We start from the raw sequence: 15,790 nt of genomic DNA, 5'->3' as shown, positions 1-15,790 counted from the left end.
CTTACATTAGCAGCATCTTCTCCAAGTCCTGACAGCAACCCTCCTGGGACACCATCTGAGCCAGCTGAATTCCAGTCACTGCTTCACCTTGGAAAGGCAGCCACAGCCCTCACCAAGCAGCCCAGTAATTGACAGCCCAGCTGTGCCAAAAGCTGCCCTGTTAATATTTAATGTGGCCTTCACTGCAGCAGAGCTGCAGGCCAGAAGAGCTGGAGAGGCCCTGCAGAGTCTCCAAGGGGTCGTGGGAAGGGCACAGATGGGAAAGGGCTTTGTACACAGTAAAACCCTCAGCAGATGAGCGTGATGCCGACCCATTTTAGTCCCTGGCTTAACTCGGAAAGAGCCAGGACAGCATGTGCCTACAGTGGGACAAGAAGACTGCTGACTGAGCCCAAGCACTAAATACATGGAGGATTAGGGGCTCCCCAGGGACATTTCCTGGAGACAGTAGGAGGACAGAGCACTGGCGCCAGCCAGACCTGGACTCCACTCCAGGTTGGTCTTGAGCAGCTGTGTGACTGGAGCAGCAACTGTATTGCTGAGCCCCAGTTCTCTTATCGGTGAAATGGGGATAATACCTTCCTCGTGGGGCTGCTGTGAGGATTAAATGAGACAAGTGATGTAGAGGACCTAGCTTAGCACATAGTAGGCCCTCAACAAATGCTGAGTCCCTTCTCCCAAACCAGGTGTGGAACCTTAGGTTGGAGAGAGAAGACATGGGGGCTTTTCATGCATTGATTGGCCACAGTAATGGCAGAAGGGAAGAAGGAGGGAGGAGACACAGGAAGGATGACGTTGGAGCCAAACATCTTGGGTTTGGATTTGTCACCATGGTGGGCCCACACCTGGAGAGATGTCAGAGAGAGGATGGGCAGAGAGACCCAAGATGACAGAAGCAGAAGGGCCCTTATGGACAATCTCTCTGATCATCTGACCCCACTTGACAGATGACAACATTGATGGTCTGGGAGGGAGGAGACTAGTCCAGAGGCTCATATGGCAGAGCTGGGGTCTGACCTGGTCTGCAGTCCCCTGGGGCTTCATCAGCTAAGGGGTTTATGCAGATGTGTTGGCAGACATGATGAGATGCCCCCATTCACTGTGGCAACCTCCATTTCTATGGCCTGGACAATAGCAGGAACCTCATCCCCCAACCCTTCCTGCTCTCCCTCTAGTCTATTTTCCTACAAATCCTGGGAGCTCCCCAAAATAAAAATCTGACCATGTCACCTCCCTGCGTAAAACCCTTCCATGAGCCCACACTTAAGGGCACCAGAGAAAATATTGGAGGCCCAGTTAAAACTGAATTTCAAATAAATAATGTTGAGTAATGTTTTAGTATAAGAATGTCCCAGATATTACATGCACATATTTATACTAAAAAAATTACTTATTTATCTGAAATTCAAATTTAACAGGACAACCTGTATTTTTATTTGCTAAGTCTGGCAGTCCTATGTACATTGCCCTCAGAAAAAATGTCGGAGCCTTTAGTTGGCCCAGGAGGCCCATTTTGGCCCCAAGTTCATCCCTCCCTCTCTTCCACGTGGACTCTGCTTCAGACACAACTTTTTGCCTTGACTTGAGAATCCCAGGCTCTCCCTCCCCTCTCTGGCCTTTGCAGATGTTGTTCCTCCCACTGGGACCCTCTCGGTACCTTCCACTCCTTCCACTGCCCCACTATGCTTGACCTGATGCATCCTTTAGGTCTCTGAAGCATCTTTGCTTCTTCCTGGAAGCCTGCCTGGTTTTCCAGGCCTACATAGTGCTTCCTCTGGGTCCCCTCAGTGCCTTTGGCAATCTGTCTGTCCTGTTTACGTGGCATAGAGTAGGGGTTCAGCAAACATTTGTTGCATGGAATTGCTAAATTCCACAGCCCCTCCCACTTCCCCTAGCAACAGTTTCCACTCCTTAAGCCAAATCCGTGCCCCACAAGGCTTTGTTGGAATCCCATCTCCTCCAGGCCTTCCCTGGGCCCCACAATCCTCCCAGCTCTTTTCTTCTGAGATGCACCTGGTATGTCTCAGTCACCATCTGGGGCAGTGAACAATCTTTGCATCCCATAAGCTCAGCAAGATCAGCAGCTTACACTCTCCTCCTGTACCTGCGGTGCTGAGCACTGTGCCTTCCTGCCAGATAGTGCTCAGCAAACCCTGGGGAGCTTGGAGGATGAAAACCAAGCTCCTGTGTTTGATTCTCCTCCCACCCAGTGGCTGATAACCAAAATCCTAAGCCTGCCCTGAAGCAAAGCCTCTTACAGCTTTTATGCCTATAAAGGTGGCAGGGAGGTATCCTTAGTTCCCACTTCATACAAGTAAACTGAGGAAGTGGAGGAACCCATTGTTCAAGGCTCAGGTCTCTGGACTTAATCCTACCTCAGGGCCTTTGCACCTGCTATTTTTCTGCCTGGAACACTCTTCCCGAAGATCTTTACCTGGATGATGTGGCAGATTAAAGAAGGCCACGGATACTTTGCTGCTTCCCCCATTGATGGAATTCGGATGTGTTGTCCCCGCCAAAACTCATGTGGAAATTTCATCTCCAATGTGGCAATGTTGGAAACTGATTGAGTCATGGGGGTGGATCTCTCATGAATGGATTAATGCTCTCCCTGGGGGAGGGGGGATTAATGAGTGAGTTCTCGCTCTGTTAGTTCTCGTGAGAACTTGTTGCTTAAAAAGACCCTGGCACCTTCTCTCTCTCTCTCTTGCTTCCTCTCGCCATGTGATCTGCTTGTACCCGCTGGCTGCCTGCCACTTTCCACAAAGAGTAGAAGCAGCCTGAGGCCCGTGCCAGATGCAGCTGTCCCAGAATCATAAGCCAAATAAACCTCTCTTCTTTATAAATTACCCAGTCTCAGGTATTTCTATTATAGCAACACAAAATGGACTAAAACACCCATCAAGAGGTGGCATCTCTTTCTCCACCCCTTGAGTACACGCTGAACTTGTGACTTGCTTTGGCAGGAGAATGTGGCAGAAATGACCCCCTATAAAATCGAGATTCTAGGCCTCAAGAAGTCTTGCAAGCTTCTGCCTTCACCTTCTTGGAATGCTGCTCCTAGACCACCAAGTAAGGCAGCCAGTCCAGCTAACTGGAGAATGAGAGGCCATGTGACAGGGAGCAAGTTACCGCAGCCAACAGCCAGCACCAACTACGAGCTGTGTGAGTGAGGCCTTCTTGGACCTTCTAGCCTAGCTGTGCTGCCAGCTGAATGCAGCCTCATGTGTCACCAGTAGAAATCAGCAGAGGAACACCCAGGCCACCACAGAAATAATGAATAGTCATTTTTAGCCACAGAGTTTGGGAGGTTGTCACACAGCCACAGATAACATACAATCGAATCCTCCTCATTCAGGCCTTTCCTGATCATTGTGGCTAAAATAGCAACCCCCGACCCCAAGCCCATACCCTACAGGCCACGCTGGTCTCTGTCTATCCCATTATCCTGTTTCATCCTGTACAAGGCATGTATCACCATCTGATATCACAACATATTCACTTATGGACTTATTGCCCATCTCCTCCACTAGGCTGCAGGTCCCATGAAGGCAGGGACCATAGTGGTTTGTTCCCTGCCATCTCCCTAGTGCCTATGTAGTGTCTGGCACAGGCAAGATGCCGCAAATTGTTGTTGGTAGAGAAATTGTGTGCCTGCCCCTTGCTGGTGTGGCATTTGCTGGATGGGGGCAAAGCGGCAGGTGTGACCTCCTGCCTGGTCATGTCCTCCAAAACTGGTGCCCTTGGGAGGGCAGGAGGGCAGGCCAGGTGGCTGGGCTCTATTTCAGGGGCAAGAGCTTCAGGGAGCCCAAGTTGAACAGGAAGAAAAGAAACTGCCAAGATGTTCATTCTCAGCAGGGGCTCAGATTCACACCAAGGAAGTCACCGGGGTTTCTATCCTCCAAGTCATCTGATTACCAACAGCCCAGCCATGCCCTTCTGCAAGATCATAAAGCCAAGAAACTGGGCAATGGGAGACAGCATTGGGGATACTGAGTCACTTCCTGGGGGCCAACTATTTCCAGGTTCCTCATACAAAGCTAGTCCTCAGAGTCTGCTTTTTCAAGTGCCAAGAAGTTGATGCAGCTACAGCCTCAATTGAGGAAAAACTGTGTACCCAAGAGCAAAAGACTCAGCTCTGGGATGCCTCTTTGAGCTACCATTCTGCATTCTGAGGAAGCAAAGAGAGCATCACTGTGATTTGAGCCAGGCTACTTTCAAGTCAGGCAGCCTCATGCTGGAATTCTGGCCCCACTACTGTGTGACCTTGGGCATGCTGCTTAACTTTCCTGAGCAGCAGTTTCTGCATCTATAAACAGTGGACAATGAAGACCTAAGGTTGTGATGAGAATTCCATGAGATCGTGTATGCTCAGCACAGATTCAAGCACACAGAAACAGTTCAACTGATTGTAGTTCAGCTTATGAGTATTTCTTCACCAGTATATGGGGGAGTGGGGAAGAGCAAGGTTTGCAGTTAAACATGGACCCTGTCTGGGGACCAGAGCCACACTTAGGAGTTGCCTGGCAGGGACTAGGGTTATGGTGTGAAACCCTTGGTCCACATCGGAGTGTCTGATTGTAATTAACTTCTCTAACAGATGAGAGGACCCCTCAGAGCAGCCCTCCAACCCTCCTGGAGGGCCCCTGGTATGGATAAGTCAATAGTTAGGAGGTAGAGCCCTGACAAGGATTCAGGAGTCCTGGGTTGAAGGCCCATCTCTGGCACTAATATGCTGTGTGACAAGGAACAAATTACTTGCCTTCTCTGGGCTTTGGTGTCCTCATCTATAAAACAGGTCATTCATCCCTGATTTACCAAACTCATAAGGTTGTTGAGATGATCAGGGAACTTAGATGGGAGAGTGCTTTGAAAAGATTAGCTGTTTGACAAATAAAAGGGGAATAGCTATTAAAACCCAAAGGACCCCTCGATTCTCTAGCAAGGGCCTTCTAAAGGCTCTAAGTTGGGCAATAGAATATGGGCTAAAATCCTGACTTGCAAGTGGGCATGACTTTAGGCAAACGAGTTAACCTCTGGCACTGCCAGAGGCTTGGTTTTTCTTCTATAGGAGACAGGAGCCCTGGGGCAAGAGAAGGGCTCAGAAGATGCTGCAAGATACAGGACAGACAAGATGAGGAGGAGAAACCCACCAGCCTCCCAAATCCCTGGGCAACCAGGGAGGAGTGTTCTCCACCTCACTGTGAGCTTAGGTGGTGGCTGTCTGTTTCTTTTCCATTCCCTATAAGCAGCCCTGTGGATCTCAGCCCATCCCAGGTAGATGGTGACTCAAGTCATTCTGCAGAGACTGGTCCCTCTGCCTCTGTTGCTATGGCACTGCAGCACATCCTAGCCAATCAGGAAGGAGATGGGTATCTGAGCCTCTGTTGCTAAAGCTGGAGCAGAACACCTAGCCAATGGGAAGAGCAGCAGCAGAGTGGAGCCACCAAGGAAACCTCAGCAGTGAGGTTCAAACTATGTTTTTGTCTCCATGTCTCATTTGCAGGGGGTAGGCTGGGTTTTCTGCATTCCTTTTTTTTTTTTTCTTTTGCAAAGAGCATCTTGCAGCCCCCGGAGGACATTCAGGAGTCACAGCAGGGGTCCATGACAAGGGTCAGGAAGGACTCCACCTTAGCAGGGCATGGTGTCAGAAGATCCCTTCATCATTCTCCCTCTAGATGCTCAGCATCACCTGTGTCTGTGATCTTAGCCCATCCCCACAGGTCTACCTGGCCCCGTCTGTCCTAGGAAATGGCTGTGCCTTACAGAAAAATCCCTACTCCTAAAGTAAGAAAAGAAACATGGGGCTCACCCCCAAAGGGTGCTCTTCTGCCCTACAGCTTTGTGGCTTTGGACAAACTGTTTAACCTCTCCTCCTAAGTGCAGGGTAGCGCAGAAGGATTGAGATAAGGGTCAGACACAGGAGTGGTCTTGCCTCATAAAATTAGAAGATTGGGCAAATGCGCTCTGTGATCTTTCAGATCTCACATTCCAGACTTAATGCTTTTTCAGCTTTAGGCTCTGGGAAAAGTGGATCTACAGGGAATAACATCCCAAGGGGAGCCTTGTAAATAGTGCCAGTGAACAAGAATAAGACTCAGGCTGCTTTGTGTCCTTAATTTGCCAGACTGTGAGGGCCATCAATTTTAGAGCTCAGGCACAGAAGGGTGAAGCTGCCCCCTCAAAATCACACAGCAACCTGGATGCAGAGCCAAGACTGGAAGCCCTAGATACCTTTAGCCTGCAATGTGCAATCTCCTTAAACCAATCTTTTCACTCTTGGGCAGGCAGTCGAGGAGGAGCTGTGCACACCCACACCTGCACACTATTTTGCAAACACGGTCACAGTAACAACTGCAAGGAAAAGTGTGTCCCATCCCTTCCCCACTCCCTCCTGGCTTTCACTCTGTTGCCTGGCAACAGTTCTATCCAGAAGCCTAGGTGCCATCCCAGACAACTCCCTTACCCTCATCCTTCCCACAAAACCCATTGCCCAGTCATGTCCATTCTATCTCCTAAATGGCCTTTGAGTCCATCCCTTCCTCCCCTCCCCCACCACTTCCCCAGTCTGAGGTTCCATCATGAATTTCCTAGACAACTACATTGGCTTCCCACAGGCCTCCAGCTTTCACACTTGCTCATCCCATCCCCCACTTCTGTTTTCTATAACCACAGCCAGAACAATCTTTTAAAAATACAAATCTGATCATGTCACCGGCTGCTTGCTTAGAACCTCTAAAGATAAAAATCAAAATCCTTAGTATGCCCAAGAGGCACTGCACTGTCACTCCCCCGACTTCATCTTACCCTGCATGTACTCTTCCCTCTCTGCCTGAAACATTCTTCCCAATTCTTCTAGTTACTCCTGCTCATCTTTTAGCTCTTAGTTCAATAGCCACTTCCTTGGGGAGCCTTTTCTGGCCTCTATACTTAGGTCAAATCACCCTGTGATGTGCTCTCCTGGCACTATGTGTCCTTTTCATCTGTAACACTTTTCACAGTGTAGTTTCACACTTATTTGTGTGATTACTTGATTCATATCTTTAAGCCCTGCCCTACTTGATGTAAGCTTCATGAGGGCGGTGACATTGTCTTGTTCTCTGCTTGAAGCATGGATGGGTGGATGGATGGAAGGATGGATGGGTGAATGGATGGAAGGATGGATGGGTATATAGAAGGATCGATGCTCCCATTTTGCACAGATTACTTAGATCTGATCTAGTCATATCTCCTTCTAGTGTGTGGCTAGTCAGTCTTCCCCCTGTTCATTCAACATATACCAAGCATCTCCAATGTGCCAGGAATGTGTCTACAGTGTTGTGGGAACTCAAGGAAAGGGATTTCCATACCCCTGAAACTTAGATAAGAATAACAGCTATCTCCAATGAATGCTATGTGCCAGAGACCACTCTAGGCTCTCCCCCTGGAAAGCTCCCACTCCTTTCTCTCTACTGATCCAGTAGTAGAGACCAGAAACCTAGCAGTGTTTCAAGTTTCAGTTTAGGTATTGCCTCCTCCAGGAAGTCCTCCCTGATCAGTCAGCCCATGCTTGATTTCCCATCCTCAAAACTGCTCCAGCACAGAAGTCTGGGGCACTCTTGCTGGTCCTTGCGCAGAAACTGCTTTATATTGTCCTTCCTCTGTGAATCCTTTCCCCTCATCCAGACTAGAAGGAAGCTTCCTGGGGGATGGATGTGAGGATTCACAACACACAGAAGGCCTGTCTGTGGGCTCAGCATTGTACATGCACTTTGTCTTTTAATCCTCACAGGACCCCAAGGGAATCATGATTAACCCCATTTTAAATAGCAGGAAACTGATTTGCCCCAGATCACACAGATAATAAGTGATGCATTCCTTCCTTATTGCCAGATGTGAAAAGAAAAAAAAAAAAAAAAAAAGTGGTGAAACTGCTACTGAAACTCAGGTAGCTTTGATTCTGAGGCCAAGATCCTTAACCAGTGTCCCCAGGTTTGAATAGTCTCCCCCACAGCCTGAACATGGCTGCTGCATCTGTCCTGAACATCCCCAGCGTGGGGCAGCCAGTTTATTGTCGAATACCTGCCTGTCAAAGACTATATTCTAAACCAGCTGAAAACTGCCTGTCTGAAACTGTTACCCAGTGACCCTGAGTCTGTCCCCTGGTTACAACCAGAACAAGTGTGTCCCCTCTTCCACATGGCAGCCCATCAATAATTTACAGCCAGTTCTCATGTCTCCTCTACATCTTATCCTCTCCAGGGAGGGCTGCAGAGCAGAGTGAGTGCTAACCTGGATCTAGAAAACCCAGGTTCTCATCCTGGCTCAGCACAGACCAGTAAGTTTCAAAAGAAAACTAAATAGGTGATTTTGACAACCAAGGACAAGAAAAAAAAAAAAAAGAAAGAAAAACTATCACCAACTCCTGTCACCCTTGTTTCATAAAAAAGGGCATCCTGACACAGAAAAAAGTAGGACAATCTCAGAATTAATTTAGCTTTATGAAAACTCCCTACATTGTCCCTGTTTTTCTCATTTCACCATGTCCTGGTGCTGCCTCTGTGAGACACTGGCCTGGGTCGATAGGCCTGCAAGAGCCCCTGCTCCAACTCATTAAAGAAAACATCATCAGCCAGAAAAAACAGAACAGAGCACTCCACCATCAGGACACGGTAGTTACCTTGTTTCCAGAGGGAAGGAAGAACTGGAAGTGACTGGCACTGTGAGACAGCCGGCCGAGCTCAGGAAATGAGACAGACTTCTCCACTGCATGGTGGCTTCATGCCAGTTTCTATCTCAGCTTAGAGGAGCAAAGGCTTCCTCTACTCTTGTAACTCCATGGATACGCTGTGACCACCCAAAGCCACTCTTGCAAGCGGAACCTACTGGAAGACAGGAGGGCTGTTCCAGGCCCCATGGCTGGAGGCCAGTGAGGAAGGCTGGTTGGTTATGCAAAGGCAGCAGATTTTCTCTTGGGGCCGTTCTGAGCTTGATCTGAAGGGCTACCTTCCAACCCAAAGGCTTTCTCACCATTCATTCATTCATTCATTTAATATTTATTGGATACCTGCTATGTGCAAAGCACTGTGGGATGCACAATGCACTGATGGGAGCACAAAGATGAGCAATGAATGATTTGGTCCCTGTCCTCCTGGAGCTTAGAGTCTATTAGGAAAGGCAGACATTAATGCGAATTGAAGGAATAAGTGTAAACAACAGAGGCATATGCTGCCCCAAGAGTGTGAAATAAGAATTCCCCTAGTCAGTGGTCATGGAAGATGGAGACAGTAATGGCCAAGCTGAGATCAGAAGGAAGAACAGTGTGAACCGGGGGAAGAAGCAGGGAAAGCATATTCCAAGCAGAGTGCTGGGTGTGGGACGTGCATAAATCGCACAAAGAACTGCAGTGAGGCTGGTACAACCGCAGGGGACGAGCAAGGGGGATGGATACACGTGACGAGGCTGGAGAGGGGGGCGAGGACTGGCTACTTGAAGGGTTTTGGTCCTTTTCTTAAGTGAAATAGGAAGCCACTGAAGGGGACTGAGCACAAAAAGTGTCATAATATAAATATTACTTGAAGGCAGGGAAACAACAGTTGCCTCTTCCAGTAGTCAGACTGATGAGGATGAAGATGGTGATGATAATGGTGGTGGTAATAATAATAATAATAATACCAGAGCTAACATTGCTGATCACTATGTCCCATGTGCTGTTTTAAGCACTCTATGCGTGCATTCTTTTAATTCTCACATTAACCCTAGGAGGTGGGCACTACTATTATCCTCATTTTACAACCGGCAAAACAGGTGCAGAGAGATCAAGTAACTTGCCCAGTCACAGATAGAAGGGGGTAGTGTTGACAGATAAGTAAACAACCTCTGAGCACTTCAACTAATTACTCTCTTAAAGAAGTCATAGGACAGGGAAATGCCATTCTATAAAAAAGAGTCTGGGGACAACAACCTGGAATAAATGTGATTTGTAATTTAGGCCCTTAATCCATGCAGTTCGTTCAGTGAGTGCTCGCTCGCTAAGCACCTACCATGTGCTAAGCACACTGTGTAAGTACCGAGGATATGGCGGGGACCAAAAACAGTACCAGAACTTACATTCTAGTGAGGAGAAAAGACAATGCACAAGTAGACAAATACTGCAGATACATTCCAATGATGATAAGGCCATGAAGAGCAGACAACAGGGAAGTGTGAAGAACAGTGACGGGCAGTGGGGTGATGCTTCTCTAGACGGGACGGTCAGGCTCTCTGAGAAGGCAACCAGTGACACCAACAATGAGAAACCAACTTGAGCCACAATCTTGGAAAGACGGTTCCAAGAAGAGGGAAGAGACATTCACAGGCCCCGAGGCAGGGGCAACCTTGGGGTGCCCATGCAACAGAAAGAGAAGCTGTGTCATTCTGAGTGAGTAGGAGGAGATGAGAATGGACATGGAGACTTCCAGAAGCCCAGGCAGGCCCCATAGAGCCTTGTGGGTCCTGGGATTTCATCCTGAATTGATAGGGAGTCACTAAAGGGTTTTCAAGCAGGGGAATGATACAACCTGTTCCATGTTTTAAAAAGTGCACACAGGTTGCTGTGAGGAGAATATTTTTTTTTTTCTTAAAAGATGACCGGTAAGGGGACCTTAACCCTTGATTTGGTGTTGTCAGCACCACGCTCTCCCAAGTGAGCTAACCGGCCATCCCTATATAGGGATCCGAACCCGCGGCCTTGGTGTTATCAGCACCGCACTCTCCTGAGTGAGCCACAGGCCGGCCCCTAAGAGAATAAATTTTTGAAGGCAAAAGTAGGACACAGGAGGACCAGTTAGGTTGTGCTGCATCAGACGAAGATGGAGATGGGGAGAAGGGTCAGATGAAAGTATATTTTTCCTCTCAGATTAGATATGGGAGTTAAGAAAAGGGGGAATATAGGATAACTCCAAGGCTGTCAGCCTGAATAACTGGGTAAATGATGGTGCAGTTACTAAAAACAGGGAAGACTGTGAGAGGAACAGGTTTGGGTGGGAGCTGGGGGTGGGGTGAAGAGCTAAATCCAGAGTTGTGTTTTTGACATGTCAAGTTTTTTAATTCCTCTTAGATCTCTAATGAGAGGCCAAGAAAGCAACTGGACAGGTAGGCTGGAGTTCTAAAGTGGGGTCAGGGCTACAGATCTTGAGACTCATGGGCATGTAGAAGGTAATTAGAATCACAGGAATGGGTCACCTGGAGAATAAGATACAGAAAAGAGGTCCAGGGGCCACAGCTTGTGATTCCCCACTGTGCAGATTCTGGAAGAGGCACTGAGGCCAACAAGGGAGGGTGAGAAAAAAAAAAAAAAAACAAGGAAGGAGGCCACAAGGAGAGCCCTGGCTTGGCCCTGCTCCACTGACCAACTTGTAACCTCAGGCAAGTTGCTTCCCTTCTCCGCGCCTCAGCTTCCCCTCTATAGATGGGGGTGTGACCATACCCATTGCTGAGGCGGCTCCAGCTTGATCACTCTGTGATCACTGAGAAGGAGAGGCAGCATCTCCTGCAGCCACTTGCCAGAGGTAGAAATCAAACCTCGGGTTCGCCCACCTTGTTTCAAGGACTCCTACAATCAGCTCATGCTGGATGAAATCCAAAATACAATAAAACATAGCCCAAAAGTCCACCACCAAGGCTGGGAGCTGGGCAAAGTCATGGTGACCAGGAGCAGAATTCAGGCTGTACCACTTACCAGCTGGGTGACCCCAATCCTCAGTTACTTATCTGTAAAAGGCAGCTAATAATACCCACTGTGAAGGATTGTTGCTAGAACTAAGCTAGGTAGCGAGCAAAGCATATTGCATAGCTCCAGGCATGCATGTGATCAGTGACAGCTCCTTTCTGCTTTTGGAAGATTTCTTCCTTGAATCAGAAGAGAGGGAGTCCAAGGTAGCTCTATCTGTTCAGAAAAATGCAGTCCTGCTGCTGATCAATCCTGGGGCTGCCAGCTCTGTGTCACTCCTGCCTCTCACCTGCATGGCACATGGCTACCCAGCCAATCACAGGAATTAGGGGTCTGCAAAGACTGACACCTGGGGCACCATGGGGGTGGCAGGAGGGAAAGAGACACCAGCTTGTAAAGCCAACCACAGCTGTCCACTCCAGCCTTTTCCCAGTCTGCATTAAGTTAGCTGGCAAAGGGCAGTGATCTGACAGCAGGGAAACACTTCAGAAGAGAGCAAGTGGAACTCAGGCCGATGTGTTCAACCCTGATCGATGATGGCTCCGGGCTCTGTGTTGCCCAGAAGCAGCTCTGGGAAGATTGCAGAAAGTGCAGCGGCAGCCGCTGGAAGGGGCGCTGGGCAGGCAGCCTGGATCCCTGGCCTGCCACTGTCACTATTATTAGACTAACGGCTCCACTTACTGTGCACCTCCCACGTGGCAGGTGCTGTGCTAGGTGCTTTAACCAGGGCTACTCTACCACCCTGCAAGGAGGGCAAACGTGTTCCTGTTGGAAAGATGAAGACACTGAGGCCAAGAGAAGAGGAAGGCTTGTCCAAGGTCGCCTGGCCTTCCAGACACTCCTCTTGAAGACAGATAAAACAGGTGGGACCCTTCTGTAGCCTACACAGTCCTGCTCATTCTGGTCTCTGCTTCCTCTCCAGCCACACTGGCCCCCTCCTCTCCCTTGGGCCCACCAAGCTTCTTTCCATCTCAAAGTCTCAGGATCTTAACAGCCAGGAATTCCTCCGCTGCCAATGTCTCTGCCATTTGCCAGCCCTGCCATCCATCAGGTCCCCATGGAAATGTCCAGAAGCCTTCCCTGAGCCCCAGAATAGGTCAGGGTCCCCATCAGACCTCTCACAGCAGCCTCTCCTTTTGCCTTTGAGGCAATTTTCACAACTGTACTTAGTGTTTCACAACCATAACAATCATTATTTGTGTAACTTTTTGTTTAACGTCCTCCTCTCTCCTGTGCCCACACAACACCTGGCACACAGAGGGTCGTTAATACATATCTGTTGATGGGAGAACAATGGCTAAATGTGTGAATGAGTGAGCGAATAAAGCCACAGATAAATTTCCCTCTTGCAGCCATGGGCTGGCAATGATTCTGCTGCCTTAGAGTCTAAATCATAAAACCTGATAGAAACAGTATCTTCCAATCACCTGGATGCTGCCCAAGGAGGCGTGCGGAAAGCGATCCCAAGATGTGTGCAGTGGAAGCGGACACCCAGCTCCCTGCACAGGTCAGGCCCAGAGTACGCTGGCTTCTCTTTGTCATCCCCCAATCTGGCTCCCAGAAGTGGCAGCCACTTTCCTGGTTCCTGCAGAAAAGAGACAACAGTGACAAGGGGGTGGTCAGACTCGCCTCTTGTTTGGCAAAGGGAACTGTGCCCCTTTTCACTTCTGCTTTGAGGCAAGACACATCCTGTGTGTCAGACCACCCAGGGACTGTGCCTGTCCTCCCAGCACCGACCGCCAACAGAGGCCAGGAACGGGAGAACCTGGGGACCTGGGACCGGGGACGTGGCTCTCATTGCTGGGCAGTGAGCCTAGGCTGCAAGCACTGCCCTCCCTCCTTCCCGGCACAGCTGCCACAGCACAGAATCCACTCACACTGGGCTTCTTTCTCCCACACCCCATCTCATTCGAAGGGGTAGAGCCTTGGGGTTGGAGAATGCAGTTGGGGTTAATCCCTGCTCTGCCATGTGTGTGCTCAATAACCCTGGGTAAGTCCCTCCACTTCCCTCCAACTCGGTTTCTCCTCTGAGAAGTGGGGGTCCCATCGCCCACCTGCCTCCCTAGGGGCTGTCCTCAGGCTCTAGCAGGACAATGGGTGCACCTTTGTTTGGGGTCCAATATACAAATAAGCCTTTGTTGTTATCTTTCATCTGCTTTCTTTCCCTCCTTTGCCAAGTTTCAGGCCAGCTGGAGGTATACCAAATTCTTTGTTCACCTGTCTGGCACATCCAAAATGGGACATTTGGCCTCCATTAGGGGAGCCCTTACAGCACTGCCTTAAAATTACGGAGCTCTGTGTACCACCCAGTTACCTTTACAAAGCTGACTGCATCGAATCCTCACTGTGACCCCTTGAAGAAGGCCACACAAACTCAGTCATTGCCCCACCCCCAGACTTAAGGTCAAGTGAGGTGGATGGACTTGCCCAGGATCACACAGGTAGTTGGCACTAACATCAGACAAGAATAACAGTGACTCTACCTCAGACGTGTAGTGGCTCAGTTCTCAAAATGTCTCCACAACCCTTATCTCCCAGGTTCTCACACCAACCCCCTGAGTTACAAAATGAGTACTTGATTCCCACCCTGTCGATATGGAGATAGAAGAGGGTTCAGGTGGTTTTGGGAGCTTGAGCATGGCCTCATGGTGAAGAAACAGTAGGTTGAAACTGAGAGCAGAGTTTCTGGCTCCCTGGAGAGAAAGAGCATCTCGAAAGAGAATCATTCCCCTGCCTGTCCCATCATCCCAGATGCCGGCCAACACCTCAGAGCACAGGTGTGTTTAGAGGCCATTATCCTACACAGATATGGGGCCAGGAAGAGCAAAGTCTGACAGGTGAACAAGGCCCCTGGGGACTGGTGGCGTGACCCCAGGGGATAGGCTCGCTCAGGGGTTATAGACAATGGGCCATTTGTCGCTCCAGTTTGCACTGTGGAACTAGACAACACTCACCACCCACCAGAAATCGTGTTGAAAGTGCAGGCTGGGTGGGGCAGGTTTGAACTCTCTCACGCGTTTTCTACACTTTTCACTTTTCAGTCACCTTCTCCTGACTAATTTGGTGCAAAGCCTTCAAGCATCCCTTCCCACCCCATCCGCCTTTCCGGCTTGGAGAACTCTTGTGTAGCCTTAAATCCCAGCCCAAATGCCCCTTTCTCCAGTCTTCCCCAGCTCGCTACACAGAATTAAGCCCCCTCCTCTATTTTTGTAGTGCTTTACATGCAGCCAGTTCAAGACCCTCCTGGAATGCCATAGTTGCTGCTTTAAATGTGTTTCCCTCCACGTGGAGGGCCCGGCCTGCATTGGTTCAGCTTTGTCTAAATGTTGGCTGAATGAATTATTCCAACCAAGGCTAAAGGAGCACCTAATGTGTAATGGGCACTTGCAGTGGTGGATACAAGGATGAGCAAGATGTCCTCTCTGCCTGCAGGAGCTTATACGCAATTGGAGTAGCAAGCTGTATGAATGAGACAAGTGGAAGAGAAACACAAGAGCCATGCACGTGAGCACTAAATATTACCAGGATTCTAATCCTGGTGCTGTCCTTAACTTGTGTGGCTCTGAGCAGGTCTCTTAGTCACCGTGGCCTTGTAACCTAGCAAGAGTAATCACCAAAGATTGGGGATGGAGTTGCCATCAAGAAAGGATTCAGATCTCCACAGCCAGGGACAAGTGGCAGGTGCCTCTTCCTCCAAAGTCACCAGGGGAGACCCCCCCCCATCCAATCTGGACCTCTTACTTAATCGGAGTCTAGTTCATGGTGTCTCAATCTGACTCTATTGTTATTTGAGGCTGAATAATTCTTTGTTGTAGGGGCTGTCCTGTGCATTGTAGGGTGTTTAGAAGTACCCACTACATACCAGTAGCACCCACCCCTCCAGTTGTGACAACCAAAAGTGTCTCCAGACATTTCTAAATATCCCCTGGTGGGCACATTGCCCCCATTTGAGAACCGCTGGCTAGCTCCTGGTTCTCCTCCAGTGCCATATCCAGGGCCTGGAAAAGGGGTCAGAGTGTTTTGAGGCAGCATCAGGACAAAAGTCTCTTTGGCAGAGCCCTGTCCACCCTCCAAGCTTGTCTACTCAGGTTCTGAGGACAC

This window comes from Cynocephalus volans, chromosome 2 (genome assembly GCF_027409185.1).
Source record: "Cynocephalus volans isolate mCynVol1 chromosome 2, mCynVol1.pri, whole genome shotgun sequence".
In the NCBI taxonomy this organism is placed as follows: Eukaryota; Metazoa; Chordata; class Mammalia; order Dermoptera; family Cynocephalidae; genus Cynocephalus; species Cynocephalus volans.
This window is presented reverse-complemented; position numbering follows the sequence as displayed.